This window comes from Pteropus vampyrus, unplaced genomic scaffold (assembly GCF_000151845.1).
Source record: "Pteropus vampyrus isolate Shadow unplaced genomic scaffold, Pvam_2.0 Scaffold221, whole genome shotgun sequence".
NCBI lineage: Eukaryota > Metazoa > Chordata > Mammalia > Chiroptera > Pteropodidae > Pteropus > Pteropus vampyrus.
Window position 1 is genome coordinate 1,754,290 of NW_011889002.1, and position 12,169 is coordinate 1,766,458.

The 12,169-nt window shown below is 34.3% G+C and overlaps 1 pseudogene; it reads left to right on the forward strand.

The window, feature by feature from the left end:
- The first annotated feature begins 2,711 nt into the window (after nt 1-2,711).
- Nucleotides 2,712-2,827, forward strand: LOC111747416 (annotated as a pseudogene).
- Nucleotides 2,828-12,169: the final 9,342 nt, after the last annotated feature.

Genomic DNA, 12,169 nt, shown 5'->3' on the forward strand with positions numbered 1-12,169 from the left:
GCTGAGAGCAATAATCCAGAAGGCTGCTGATCTACCGTCCATTAGCTAGCTCTGTGACTCTGGGGAGGCCTTGGTCTCTCCAGCCCTCAGTTTTCTCATCTCTGAATTATTAGGAACTCCAACTCATGTGGTGTACTGTTTTAAGGCCTCAGCACAATATTGCCCCTTGGCATGGTTTTTCTTTGGTGCCTTCTAGGGTTGGAAGTTCCATCTCTGTCTGCTCTGCCATGGTATCTACTCCCCATGCAGTGAGAGAACTGTGGAGTCCTAGTCCCTTAATAGTCAAGTACCTGTTCTGTCCTTTACCTGACATTTTTGTTTATGTGTGTGTTTTCCTTTTAACAGTTTGCTGATGGTCGCCAAACTTGGAATTAGTGTATTCAGCAGACCCCATCAGTGACAGTCATATCCCAGCTTGGACTCATGAAGAATTTTAAAACTTCTACTACTTTTAGTGTATTAAGAGAAATAAGTTCAGGATTTTCACATATTCTGACATTTTACTTAAAAACAAAACAAAAAAGGAAAAAATAATACTGAACTTTGCAGAGGAAAAAATCAGCCCTTATCATTACAACCTTAAAGAGGTGGGTAGTATATAATGCAAGAGCTTATTATTATAATATCCTCATATAGTTTGATTTTTATATGTTGATATCTCTTTCTGTATCTTTCCATAAAGTCTCAAGGGGTTAAATGTTAGCTGTCAACATTGCGGGCTCTGAAACCCCACACCATTCTTCAAGGAACAGTAAAAAAAAGTCTCTTAGGAGATTTTGTTCTTTTGCTCACCTGTCTGTTCTTTTGCTCACCGTAGAGCACAGACCTACTTTGAAATTATGTTAAATGAAATATCAATGAAAATAAAGTTTACTATAATATTTTCTATGTTGTCTTCATTGCCAGAACTGTTTAGAACATAAAATGAGATGTGGATAGCAGGAAGACATAGGAACATGAAAGCGTTTTATATATATTTACTTAAGAATTACCCATTTTGAATAAAGACCAATAATGACAATTATTATTTGATTACACATTGCATTGAACTAGTTTTAAAAATGATCTGATTAAGTATTTCTATTCTAAGATTAGGACTGTGTAACCAAAGGAAAAAATAAAATTTGGTTAACTAGTTAATCTGTAAATGTGAAAATAAAAGACCTGTCTGGGACTCAGATTACCTAGGTTGGTCTCTAATTTGGACACATTAACTGGATACTGATACATTTTCACTATTGTTTTTTTAGCATTGAGAATTAACTCATTTTAACCGAAAGCGATATCTGCTACTTCCGCCCAAACTGGTATTGAATTTAGAGTATAATTTAGTCACCTATTAATTTTATGTATTTGCTTAAGCCTCTTGAAAACAGCCCTAGTTTTCTCATCCTTGTTTTGTGCCAGGGCGCATTCTTAAAGCGTCATGTTTAGAGATCTACACCAGGGGATGTGACCAGAGCACAGTAATCTAAACCATGCACTTCTCTTAATGCAGACAGGGTCAGAATAAGATTTTTGGGCAGCCCCATCACAGCAAAGACTCATTAAGCTTTTGGTCTACGAGACCTCCAGGTCTTTTTCTCACATAATGCTGTTAATAACTACTCATAGGTAGTGAAAAGGTTAGTGCTTGATGTCACATACTTGCAAGTACTTAAAAAATTGATTTAGTTCCTGGCATACTCAATGATTGCCTTTTTAAAATACAATTATGAAATTCATGAAATTAAATATGAAATTAAATAACATTTAAAAACAGTTCATTAATATGTGGTATGATTTCATGTCCTGGTGAATCAGATTATCATGATCTTCTAAACAGTCCTGTGCAGTCTAAAAGAAAATAGACAAAGAAAATCAAGCAGAACTTTTCTTTAAACTGATTTTTATGGAAATGCAGAAGAAAAAAATGAGTTGTAGCTAGTGTTGCAAAGGTCGGAACACTCACAGGTGGCCTGGGTGTCCTCTTGAGCAGTGAAGAGCTATCTGTGTATTATGTATGTTTACAGAGCTTACCTCATTATCATGCTTGTTTCCTCAAACCTTGCTACTGTGTGAGTGCCAAGTAGAAGTGAATATCAGTTATGACTTGCTGATCCCCAAATGTTTGAATCATATAAATTGTAAGAGCCAAGGCACAGAAAAAGATTGTTCTAAATAAAAAAGTAATACTCTTATTATCAGAAAGACACATGTTGGGTTCTAAGCTAGCCCTTGGGTGGTTGTCATGATAAATAGCTACTTAAAATGTTACAGGTAAATGTATTTAATAATCCTTGTTGATATTTTCCATCCTCTAAACCCAGCCACATGTGCATGTGTGTGACCTATGTACACTCTCACATACAAGCTAATACTTAGCTGTTGACAATTAAGGGCACTTATGTTGTGATAATACAGGCATCAGAAGGCTGTAGACCATTGAAAGCTACCATCCTTCTAGGCTTCCATAGATATGATTTTGAATCTTGACATGGGCCCTGGTTTTTCATCTGTCCGGAGTGCTTCCAAATAGCATCAGTTTGGGCCTTCAGTTCTAGGGGAGGGGCCCCAGCATCAGACTGACAAGGTTCCCTGAAGGTGGAAATTAGTTTAGGTCAAAAGTAGATCACCAGGATGTGGTTCCATAGTGTAGCGGTGAGCACTTCTGCTTTACACACAGAAGGTCCTGGGTTCGCACCCCAGTGGAGCTGGAGCCACAGTCCATGGTCTACAGCCATGCTACCCTGAACATGCCCGATGTCTGATCTTGGAAGCTAAGCAGGGTCGGGCCTGGTTAGTACTTGGATGGGAGACCACTTAGGAAGACGAGGTGCTATAGGCATAAATAATAATTTAAAAAAATAAAAATAAAGGGGATCACCAGTGGTCAGCTCTAAAAGTTCTAAGGCTGCACACAGACTGAGGTGACTGTGGGGAGAGGGGTCTTTATTGCCAGGCAGCCCTGAGAGTGCCCTTACCTAGTCCCTCCTCCTTTCCCCAGCCCCTCCTCCCCCAGCTAAGTTCACCTGAGTACTAACTGTCCTAAGATTGTGCCGGGTCCTAGAAGGAAAAGAACAAACCTTAGCTTGCCCTCATGGAGTCTAGTGGAGAAGACTGGCATCAAAACAAAGGCAATTTAGAAATACATAATAGAGGTAGATATATATATATCATCTTAGAGGCACAAAAAAGGGAGTTGTCAATTTTGTTTAGGAGTCTAGGAGAGCTTCATAGAGGAGGTGATTGAGGTGAGCCTTGAAGAATGAGGAAGTCATAGACAAAGGCTGACAGATGTTGCAGGTACAGAAGCAGTAATATGTGCAGTGCCTTAGAGGCACGACGTGGATCTGGCACAATTGGGTAATTACACGTTGTTTGGTGTACCTAGCTTAGAGGATGTGAGGTTGGCTACAGCAGGAGATGAGACAGAAGGCCAAGGTCAAATCTAGATGGCTTTGGTACATCCTATAGAATTTGAACTTAATTCATTTTCCTCCTCATGTTTGTTGTTATTTGTTTCTTGTTGATTTGTGGACGCTTTCCATATATGATGGGTATCCTTTTTTATATATTGCATTTTCTCCTAGTCTATTGCATGTCTTTTTTATAGTGTCTATATTTTTGCATAGTCAGATCTATTACCTTGCTTTATAAAATTCTCACTCCAAAATTATAAAAATATTCACCTAGTTAACAAAGTTGTTTAAAATTGGGAAAAAATATTCTTGTAATAAAGAATGCGTGCAACAGAAAAGTGTACAGTAAAATTAAGTCTCCTCCCCATTCCAGACCTTTAGTTTCTCAACTTAAGAGGTAACATTATTTACCTTATTTATAGGCTCAAAATTTTATGAGAATATATAGCATATAAATGTATCCTTTTTTGGTTATTAACATAAATGAGACACAGGGTAAACACAGTAATATACTTTGCTACACTGTGCTACACTTATACCTTTTCTTCATCTGGACATAGAGACCTACCTTATCATTTTTAATGGCTTTTTAATTGTATGAGTTTACTGTCTAGTTCACCGTTCCCCTACAGATAGAAAGTACCTTATTTAAAGCCTTTTGCTATTACAAAGAATGCTACACCAAGGAACATCACTATCTAAATGTTGGCGCACATGTGCAAATGAATCTTAGGTTATATTCCTAAAAGCTGAGTCAAAGCAGATGAGTATTCAAAATTTTAATTGTCCCCAAAAGAGTTGCACCAATTTACATTCAGCAATAGTAGTTGAGGGATTTTGTTTCCCCACCTTTGCTAACACTGTGATTATCAGACTTTTTATCTTTGACAAATTAAGCTAGGAGTTTGTGAACTTTTTCTATAAATGGCCAGATAGTAAACATTTTAGGGTTTACAGACCGTATGGTCTCTGTCCACCTACTCAGACTCAGCGTTGTAGAACAAGTCTCCATAGACAATACATCAACAAGTGAGAGTGGCTATGTTCCAACATAGCTACATCAACAAGTGAGAGTGGCTATTTATGGACCCTGAAATTTGAATTTCAGGTCATTTTCACATATTACAAAATACTAATCTTATTTTGATTTTTTAAACCATGTTATTTTGATTAAAAAAAAAAAATTCTTAGTTTGCCAGCTGCACAAAAAAGGCAATGGACTGGATTTGGTTCACTGACCATACTTTGCCAACCCTTGATCTAAGCCAAAAATATTATCTATCATTTTAATTATTTAGTTATGACTTATTAAGCATCTCTACATATACTTATTGACCAGTGATATATATTTTTTCTCTGCGAACTGCCTGTTCATATTTTTTGTCCATGTTCTTGTTTGTTGTTTTTCTAATTGGTCTGTGACTGTATAGTAGAAAAAAATTGTTGTTTTGTGTGTGTGTGTGTGTGTGTGTGTGTGTGTGTGTGTGTGTGTGTGTGTATAACATTTTGTCTTTTTGTTTATGGTATTTTTTGTCATGTGGAAAATAAGATTTTATATGGAATCAAATTTATTCTATTTTCTTTATGGCTTTCGGATTTTGTGTTTTCAGAAAGAACACATTTCAAGAGTGTAAAATTAAATTATCTTATTTTTAATACTTTTATAGGTTTTTTTTTAGCTTTTCATTTTTAGTGCCTTTAGAATTTATTTTTGTGTGATAGTGCAAATTAGGGATATGACTAAATTATTTTCTCCAAAAAAAATAGCCATTACTCTCAGCATTTATTGAATGGTATATCCTTTATTCATTGCTTTAAAATACCACCTTTACCATGTACCGAATTTCTGTATTTGGGCTAATTCTGGGTTTTCTAGTCTCTTCCATAGATCTAGTTATCTACTGTCTCAGTGACAAATTACAATTATCACTGTAGATTTGTAATGTATTTTGATATTTGATAGGATAAATCATTGTTACTTTTCTTTACATATTTACTCTTCTATATAAATCTAGACTTAGCCTTTAATTTTAAATTTTACTTGGGATTTTGATTATGATTGTATTGAATTGTAGGTAAAGAGGAATTTAGAGCTTTAAAATATGTACTCTTCAGTCCAGGAAAATTATATGTATCTTCATTTAATTTCATTTTTTTCTTTAATGTCTTAAAGCAATATTTTAGAGTTTTTTTCTTCCATTTAGTTCTTTGCATTTCTATTAAGGTTATTTTAGGATATTTTATAGTTTTGTTATTATGAATGGGAACACTTTCATATATATTTTTTTAAATTAGGTATCAGTCTGAACAAAATGAATTTCTGGTATTAATGTAAAAGCTTCTGTTGACTTACTTAAGCATGTAACTTGTCTTAGGTTTTTGTTAGCTACCCTTTATCCAGTCCTATAGCTTTATGTTAAAGTTAGAAGTAATAATCTATTTATTGCTCTTGTTGACAAGACTCAGCATTGTTCTAGAGATACTAGACAAGCAATAAAACAAGAGAAATAAATGAGGTATAAATTAATTGTGGAAAAGGAAAGAAACATTTAAAATATATATAGTTTATCTAGAAAACCCAAGACAAGCAACTAAAAACCTATTAGAACTAATGAGAAAGTTCTATAAAGCAGCAAGAAATATGGCAATACCAAAAACCTAATAGCTTTCTATCAACACCATAATCATTTCTCCTCCATACCATTGCTTATACTACTAAGTCCAAGTGTCATTTTTAATCTTCTAATTGGACTCCCAGTTTTCATGCTTTGACCCAATAATTCATTCTCTACTCAGCAAGATGATGCATATTTCAAATATAGACTCCTAGACTTAAAATCATTCAGTCATCTCTCACTACATTTATATCCCTCCTTTAATCTCTCTTAAACACCCTGTACTTTTTCTTAATAGAACTCATCATAAATTGCAAATACAGTTGACACTCGAATAACAGGTTTGAATTGCTTGAGTCCAGTTGTACATGAGTTCCCCCCTGGCCCCGCCCCAGTAATTATTCTGTAGCCCAGTTTCATATCTGTAGATTCGACCAACCAGGGATCGAAAACAGTGTTTTCAGTCCATGGGTGGAAGTCTGTAGATGCAGAGGGCCAACTGTATGCATTGTATGCCATTTTATATAAAAGACTTGAGCATCTGTGGATTTTGGTATCTGGGGGGATTTAGTGGTGGGGGGTGGGGTCACGTCCTGGAACCAATGCCCCATGGATACTTAGGGAAAACTGTACAATTTTTTGTGTGTTTAATGTCTTCCTCCAGAATGTTCTATGAGGTCAGGGAAAATGACTCCTTTGTTACCACAATGTATACCACATTTAGTACATAGTAGACAGTAAATATTTGCTGAATAGAGAAACTGAGCAAATCTGCTTTTAAAAAATAGACTGTATGTTTTAGAACAGTTTTGAGAAAACAAGAGTTCCCACATACCCTACATGCAATAAGTTTCCCTTATCAGTAACATCTTAATACCTTGATATCTTACATTAGTAACATCATGATACCTTGTTAAAACTAATGAACCAACACTGATACATTATCACTAACTAAAGTCCACACTTCATTCAAATTTCTTTAGTTCTTTTTTTTTTTTTATTTTATGGTGACATTGGTTAATGAAATCCAGTAAGTTTTATCTGTACATTTTAACAGTAAGGCATATTTATATTTACATTGTGTGTTCACGTCCCATAGTTAGATTTCTTTCTGTCACCACATGTTTGACCCCCTTTACCCTTTTTACCTCCACCCCTGCTCCGGTAACCACTAGTCTATAGTCCATGTCCATGAGTCTCTGTTTGTTTGTCCTGTTCATTTGTTGCTTTTAGGTTTATATCTAATTATCATTCTATTCCAGAAACTTGTCTGGGATACCACGCTACATTTAGTTGCCATGTCTCCTTGGGCTCCTCTTGGCTGTGACTATTTCTTAGACTTTCCTTGTTTTTTATGACTGACAGTTTTGAGGAGTACTGAAGGTATTTTGTAGAATGCACTTCCGTTGGAATTTATCTAGTGTTTTTCTCATGGTAAGACTGGAGTTACAGGTTTTTAGGAGGAAAACCATAGAGGTAAAGTGCCATTTTCATCACATATTAAGGTTACATATATCGACGTTTTACTGTTGATGATGACTCTGATCATCTGGCTGAGGTAGTGTCCATCATGCTGTCTATGTGGAAGTTACTCCTTTTTTCCCCCTCCCTATACTGTACTCTTTGAAAGGAAGACACTGTGTATACATTCCACACTTAATAGGTAGTTTTTCTCTACCTCCTGAAGGGCAGAGTAGCTACATAAGTTATTTGGAATTCTGCATGAGAGATTTATCTCTTCTTGGCCATTTATTTACTTATTTATATGTCAATTTTCTACTTTGGGTTATAATCCAATACTTCTTTATTTTCTTGCTCAGATTGTTGCAATTTTAGCCACTGGGAGCTCTGTCAGTTTGGCTCACGTGTTCCTTTGACATAAGCATCAATGTAGGCTTTTTTTTTTTTTTTTTTGTAGAACTTCCTTACTTTTGTTTTTTGTAGAACTTTCTTACTTTCTGGCATTATAAGAGGCTCCAAGTTCATCTTGTATATTTCATGCCCCAGTACTAGAATCAGCCATTTCTCCAAGGAACTTAGAAACCAAGATCTGGGGCTAGATAATGCTTGTTGTTCCTGGGGTGAAATCTTTTATCTTATACTTTTATCTTTAATTCCTTTTTACTTAAGTTGTTATTTTTTTCTAGTTCTGTAAGCTAAATGCACAAATTCAGCATATTTTCAGTGTTCCTTTTTTCACAAATGGATCAAGTGTATAATTTTTTTTCTCAGATCTATTTTAGCTGAATTTAACAAGTTTTAATACAGAAGTCTATCATTGTTCGTTTCTAAAGGGTATCTTTCATTTTTAACTTTTCCTTTCGACATTTAAATGTTTAGAAAAAATTTTTAATTTTTAAGTGAATAGGTTCTGGGGCATTGTTACATTTTAGTTTTATTACATTGTGGAAAGAAGTAGTGACACATTTTTTACATTTGAGAATTTGAAATTTCCTTTGTGGCTTAATATAGTCAATTTCTTGTGCATGTTATGCATTTTTGAGAAGAATGTATTTTCCCTTATTGGTTGAAGTTCTGTGTGACATACATTGAATAAACTTTGTTATTGTGTTATTCATATACTCATTTATTTTAGGCTTCAATCTGTTTTCTGAGAAAAACTTCCTATTATATGGTTATATCAATTTCTTCTTATATTTATGATAAATCTTTTTTATGTATTTGTTTTTTTAACATTTTATTTTGAAAAATTTCAAATCTACAGAAGTTTCAGTAATGCTCGTGAGCTTCCATATACCCTTTACCTAGTTTCACCAATTCACCAATTGTTAATATTTTGTGCATATGCGCTCGCTCTCTACCTACACACACACACACACACACACACACACACACACACACACACACACACACGAAAAAATCCTCAACAAAATATTATCAAATCCAACAATGTATAAAAACTATTACATATTATGACCAAGTGGGATTTATTCCAGGTATACAAAACTAGTTCTGCATTTAAAAAAGTTAAATCTATCACATCAACAGGCTAAAGAACCAAAATCATATGATAATCATATCAATAGATACAAAAAAGCATTTGACAAATCTAACACCCATTCATAATAAAAACTCAGCAAACTAAAAATAGGAACTTCCTCAACTTGATAAAAAAAAAAAATCCACAAAAAGCCTGTAGCTAACATCATAATGGAGAGAAATTAGATATTTCTGCTAAGATCAGGAACAGGGCAAGGATGTTCACTCTCACCACTTCTTTTCAAATTGTATTGGAAGTCCTAGCTAGTGCAATAAGACAAGAAAGGAAATAAAAGGTATACTTATTGGGAAAGATGTAGTAAAACTTTCTGTTTGCAGATGACATGACTGTCTATGTAGAAAATATCAAGGAATCAACAAAGATGCTCCTAGATTTAATTGATTATAATGGCTATGAGGATACAAAGTTAATATGAACAACTGAAATTTTAAATTAAAAATATAATTTACATTATTAACATTAAAAAAGAACAGGTATAAATATGTGTTTAAGATTATATGAGAAAAATGACAAAACACTGATGAAAGAAGTAAAAGATGTAAATGGGGAGATAGCCTATGTACATGAATAGGAAGACTCAATATTGTCAAGATGTTAGTCTTCCCAGCTTGGTCTAGATTCAGTGCAATCCCAATCAAATCCCAGTAAGTTATTTTGTGGATATTGACAAACCAATTCTAGAGTTTATATGCAGTAGTAAAGGCCAAATTGCTAACAATATTGAAGAAGAGAAACAGAGTTGGAAGACTGACATTACCTGAGTTCAAAATGTCTATAAAGCTGTAGTAATCAAGACAGTGTGGTACTGGCTAAAGAGTAGAAACATAGACCAATGAAAGAGAATAAAGAGCCCAGAAATAGATCCTTGACAAAGTAGCAAAGCAGTTCAATGGAGAAAGGAGAGTCTTTTCAACAAACAATGCTGGCACAACATCAACATGAAAAAAAGAAATCTAGATCTTACATCTTTCACAAAAATTAATTCAAAATGGATCATAGATCTAAATGTAAAATGCAAAACTATAAAACTCCTAGAAGATAACAGGAGAAAATAATAGGTGACCTTGGTTTTGGTCAAGATGAATTTTCAGATACAACACCAAAAGCATGATTTATGAAATAAAAAATTGATTAAGTTGGACTTCATTAAAATAGAAGACTTATGATCTGTGAAAGACACTGTTAAAAGAATGAAAAGACAAGTCAGACTGGGAGGAAATATTTGCAAATGCCACCTGATAAAGGTCTGTTATCCAAAAATACAAAGAACTGTTAAAACTCAACAGTACGAAAACAATCCAATTTAAAGATGGGTAAAAGGTCTGAATAGACAGTTCACCAAAGGAGTTAGACAGATGGCAAATAAGCATATGAAAAGATTTAAATGCCCCACACCATATGTCATTAGGGAATTGCAAATTAAAACAACACGGTAGCACTACATATTTATTAAAAGAGCCATAATCTAAAACTGCCAGATGCTGGTGAGATGTGGAGCAACAGGAACTGCCATTGCTGGTGGGAATGCAAAATGGGACAGTCACTCTGAAAGACAGTTTGGCTCTTTCTTATGAAACTAAACATATTCTTACCATGTGATCCAGCAATTATGCTCCCTGGAATTTATCCAAATGAGATAAAAACTGATGTCTGCACAAAAACATGCACATGGATGTTTATAGCAGCTTTATTCATAATTGCTCAAACTTGGAAATAACCAAGATGTCCTTCAGTAGGTTGAATGGATAAATAAAATGTGGTACATATAGATATTGGAATATTACTTAATGATAAACAGAAATGAGAAAAGACATGGAGGAAACTTAAATGTATATTACTAAGTGAAAGAAGCCAATCCGAAAAGGCTACATAGTGCATGATTCCAACTGTATGACATTGTAGAAAAGGAGAAACTATGGCGACAAAGTGATCAGTGGTTGCCAGAGGTTTGCGGGGCTGAGGCGGGTGAATGGTTAGAGCATGGGGTCTTTAGGGCAGTGAACATACTCTGTATGATACTGTAATGGACACATCATACATTTTCTTACAACCCACAGAATAGGCAAAACAAAGCTAAACCCTAATAATGTAAACTATGGGTTTTAGTTAATCATGTATCGATATTGGTTCATCGGTTATAATAAATGCCCCATACTAATGCAAAATGTTAATAATAGGAAAAATTTGAGGAGGGGGAGATAAGGGAGTATACGAAAACTGTATTTTCCAATCAATTTTCTCATAAGCTTAAAACTGCTTAAAGTAAGCTAAAACAATAGGCCTCAGAGTATAAGTATAAAGTTTAAACATGTAAAAAAACACACTAGTTAACCATATTAATTTTAATATCTATTTAGAGTTTAAAAGTCCCGGCAACAAAATAATTTTTTAGCTTTGAGACAGTAATTAAAACTGTACAAACATATATAACCATTACCACCAACATAAATTACTCTTTAGATTGTAACATTCTTTAACAAGGTGAGCTGAATCCTTTATACAAAAACACCATATTATTTTTATAATGTGCCTTTCGATAATGTTCACAAGATGATACCAGTTACATTAGCATTTGTTACAAAGTCATAAAATACATAAAATATCCAAAGTATTCTTTAAAAAGAATATACAGTACTATGTCCAGTCCATAAAATGGCAGGTTTAAATAGAGTAGTCACAAGTTCAAAATGTCTTATTTTAAATACCAATTTAGAAATAAAACTAAGAAAAAAAAGTACTAAGTGAAATCACTGCTATAGCAGCTGAATGCATTTGCTCTTCGGAGCCCATGTGAAGGTCAGAGCCAAGTCTGATCGCAAAAGCAGCAAGAGTTCGCTTTGGGGAGCCAACTAACACACCTCCTCCTTATGTCTGGTAGGAACACGGAAACGAATATGCTTTGAAAGTCTGATGAATGCACATCATAGTTTCCAGAACTTTCTTGATGTGAAAATGAGAGGACCTTGGCTTGGTTCATTTGGGAGTCACCAAGCCATTGGATTTGGTAGTCACCATGAATTCACAGCAGTTGTATTGGTCAAAATTAAACAATAGACTCTTTTTCTATGAAAATTGGGTGATGTAATTTTATAATTTAAAAATAAATTTATTTCTAAGAAAGACATCCTGCT